Below are 4,662 nucleotides of genomic sequence, written 5' to 3' on the forward strand. Positions count from 1 at the left end.
TATGTTGTAAGGGTTTCAGTTGTTCCTTCCAATTGTAGCCTGAAAATAGTCTCCTTAGTCTTCGCAAAATAATAGAGTATTCAAATTTTACCGAATATTATATTGAATCCATTATATTTTCAGTTATCTTCAATATCCTTAATAACATAATTGAGTACCACTTGTAATCTTTTTTAATAAATTTTGTTTAAACAAAATTTCACATCCACTGTCTCTTCAGCCTCCTTAACTAGAACAATATCTTTTAAATAATCCTCTAATTTTAGGACAATGTCCTTCTCCCAACCAAATAGCTATCTCGTACAAAGAAATTTCTACCCCATGTATCATAATCCCACCAACCGGCCTCAATCATGCATCTTAGCCTCTTATTTTATGCTAATTGAATTTTAAAACTATTAATTCATACTTCATCAAATGACTTTAAATAAAAATATCATAGTTTTTTTTTAAAAAAATATAAGTAACTATTGACTATAAAACTAGGTGGTTAAAAATATGAAATTATATAAAATTATGTGTGATGAATTATAAATATGATATAATAATAATTAACTATTAAATTAGTGATATTTTTGAATTTTGACTAAAATTAGAATAGTCTACTATTAGTCCGTTGGATCTGTAATTAAACGAATGATGACGAATTCATCTTGTCTAATTCCATGCAACACGTGTGAGATTCAGGTGTGGGTTGGCAAACAAACACGGTCTCGCGGGACAGACTTTTAAGTTTTTAGCCTATAAACTTTTTATTTATTTTTTAGTTCTGATATCAGTAGTTGTTAATTTTACATGACTGAATTTAATTGATGAGATATAATTAATTAATCAATCGAGTTGTTTAATTAAGTTAAACATACACGTATAAAGCAAAATATATTCTTTCAACGATAACAAAAAAAACAGTGTATTCTTGAATTGAATCATCATAAAAATAGAAGAATTAAGATTAGAAATATGTAAAATAATTATGTATTTTGCGACTCAATTATATTACGTTATTTCTTAATAAAAAAAATATATTTATTATGCAAATTATTTTATTTCACCATATTTTTAATAAATTATATAAAAAAATAGATAATTTTAATTTAGTAATGGTGTGAAATTAGTTTAAACTAAATATTCAATTTTTAAGATTATAAGATGAATTTTATTTGTATACAACATTTGAATAAATAAAAAAATATATTGACAATCAACTACAACTATTAGATAATTAATAATAATATTGTATTTTTATAATAATTATTAGTAAAGTTATTCATATGATTAATTATGATTTATTGATTATATAAAAAAATTTATACTCTCAGTATATAAAAATTATTGTTGAATGAATAGACAAATTAATTCTTAAAATTGTACTATCAAATTAATTTTAAAATTTTAAAAATTAATAAATACATTGTTAAAATTATAAAATATTAATTAAAATAATTTATATTTAAACTCTTATTATTAGATACTATAATGTGACGTGTTAATTGAACATGTGAGTTAATCATCACAATATTAAAATACGGATCACATTAAAATATCTAAAACATATTAAAAGATTATCTTAATTGATATTTTAGAAATTTAGTCATAATTTGTAATATTAAAAAAAGTATTTAATCGGGATTTTAAATTTTTGAAATCAATTTACATATTGAGTCTATTATTATTGTAAAGGAATAAAAAGGCAAGAAAGGTCAACATAATTTGAAGAAAATAGTGGAGAGATCGACATGTGTCATATGTGAAACGCATCTGAGTGGGAAGGTTGGTGGGTTTCGGTTTGGGTCTTTCTTTCTACGTGCTTGCTGCGTTTTTTGAATTGAAAAAAAGAGAAGAGGAAGGTTGTATTTTTTGAATTGAAAACTAGATGGTAGTGGTTTGTTTTTGTGTCGGGTTAGATCGCAGTTTCGGATCCACGTATGAAACATGCCACGCGTCTCATATGCAATAATGAGAATCTCAGATATTCTGCAAGCGTCAATCGCCTTTGACATGCGGTCCCACACGTGTCGTAATATCCCTTGTTACGTACTTCGCTTTCATTGGACAATGGAAATAAAGCGAACCTTCTTCCCACTTAACACAACCACCTTCGCCCCATATACGTTTCTTCCACGCTCTCTTTACCTTTCAATTTTCATACTACTACTAATAGTACTATACTCTCATTCTAAAATAAAGTCAAAATTATTAATAACCATAATTAAAATTTTAACTATTCCAATGATATAAAATACTAATTCCATCTCCACCAAATATTACACAAATATCTTGTTGACAGATCAGGTCATGTTTTTTGGGTACAAATTGATTCATCACTTCTATGACTATAAACCTATAGTTAAATAAAATCACTCCCATAATTAAAGAATCTATATAAACATACAAGTTTAATTATTATGTATTATGTAAACAAAATTACTGTTAAAATAGTTTTTTTACACACATCATAATAATTTATAAAATAAAATAAAAATTAAATATATTTAACAATTTAATAATTATATTTATCTAATAATATACAAACTTTTTTACAGATTATTCATCTGATAATGTATATAAATTAAATTATAAATATAACAATTTAAACACACATTTTAATCATATCCTTTTATTTTCTTTTTATTCGACATTATATTTAGAATTTTGTAGGATTCTTTCTTATATATCTGGTTACTCTTCCGCGGTTGAGTTTTCAAAGTTTTAAGAACATAATAATAGCTTTTATTCTCTTGTGTGATCTCCAAATTTTGTGGCTACACTCCTTTTCAAAAAACAACATCCCCGTCTTCTGCCAATAAAAAAGATGTGCAACGTTATCACTTCTATTACTTGTTGAATCTCTTGATCTATGCATCTATGAAATTTTATAATACACCACGCTTGCTAACATGCCATGCCACCAACGGTTGTTGGATTTTTTTATATTAACCTTAATCAATAATTAAAATATAAATTATCAAATCAATTATTAAATTATAATTAATAATAATGAATTTAAATATAAAATAAATGAATATTTGATATGGGTTGTAATTACACTATTTTATTAAGTCAATTTAACCTAGTAACTATGTTCATCAATGAGAGGAGAGTACACTTTTCACAGCCTTCAACAATAGATTATAACATTGTTTTAGGTTTAGTCCATTAGCCAACCCCACGAGACTTCTTATCACATCATCCTGATTTACTAGTGTGTTCGCTGTCACTTTCTAGATCTTCGTCCATCTCTTTATTGTCTTGTTTCTCCATATTATGGAGTTTTTGCTTTAGGGTTCTTTATGAGTGTCGATAGCTTTGATGGTGAAGCAAAATCAATTAGTGAAGCAAAATCACTAGTAAAAATAGATAAATGCAACATATAAAATAAAATTTTCCTTCACATATCCTTATAAATGGTCATTAATCAGGGTTTATTAAATTACCTATTGCAGCGTGATAAACTTCTAATGATGAACGGTGACCACAAACGTTTCTCTATCGATAACGTCTCTACATAGTCCACACGAACATAACTCAAACGAGAGTAACCTCGATTTTTGTGCTAGTTAATGAATGGGGCTGGTGAAGAGAACAAATATGGTTTAATTTTCTGACTGCTTCAAAAAAAAAATGAATTATGTATAAGGGTTCTATTTATTGACCTTTATACTGACCTAGTGCATTGTAGATTACGATGTTTCGTATTTTACTCAATAATTCTTACTTATTTATGCTTTTAACCCTTCATTAATTTGTTCTTGCGTATGTGACCATGTAGGTTCCCATAACATTGTTGATAATATTAAATCATCTATTTAATATTATAAACAACAATCGACATATGGCAACACATCACTGCTACACAAGTGACGAGAATGTCATGTTATTTGACGTAACTTTTTTTTATAATGATATTGTGTATAATCTCCATTTTGCCATCATATCTAAATCGAACACAATGCATGAATATGTCACCTTTGTATAGTTTAAGGTCTCATTCCTTAATACCCGAGTACACTTTAAAACAATCAATCTCTCATATTGACTCATCTCCGTATGACCATTAATTTAACAGCCATACTCTATCAAGAGACCCATAGATATTACTCTCTTTATGAGGGAGGGGAAAATCACATCTAGGTCACTCGTGTCTTTCAGAATGACTCATTGAATATCCAATTAACAGACTTTATAATTGTCCTATTACAGACAACAATAAAGTAATTAACTATCCATCCATATATCATAGTGGTTTCAGATATAAGCGTGATATACACCAATATCACTATGAGAATAACTTATGACACTTACATAACACGTTTCTCATGGAAGTTCAATCTAGTATACATTTATTCTAATGTATTTATATGTTATGACTTGATACTTGATGTCTCATATTGATAATTTGTGATATATAGTTATCAATCGACACACACAATAATGTCATGTCGATACCTCATACATAAATAAAATGAACGCATAACTAACCTTTTTGATAATCACATCTCACTTTATTGGTATTTTGTCACTATATGTTAGACAACAATTCATTCATGAGTTAATAATTCATACAACAAATGATAACTAGAGAAAACTAATTAATCTATCTGAGTATAGGAGTAAGTATATATGAAAGGCTACACAAAATAACTAATTCTTAGAGGAATCGAC

This window comes from Cicer arietinum, chromosome 6 (assembly GCF_000331145.2).
Source record: "Cicer arietinum cultivar CDC Frontier isolate Library 1 chromosome 6, Cicar.CDCFrontier_v2.0, whole genome shotgun sequence".
NCBI classification, from domain to species: domain Eukaryota; kingdom Viridiplantae; phylum Streptophyta; class Magnoliopsida; order Fabales; family Fabaceae; genus Cicer; species Cicer arietinum.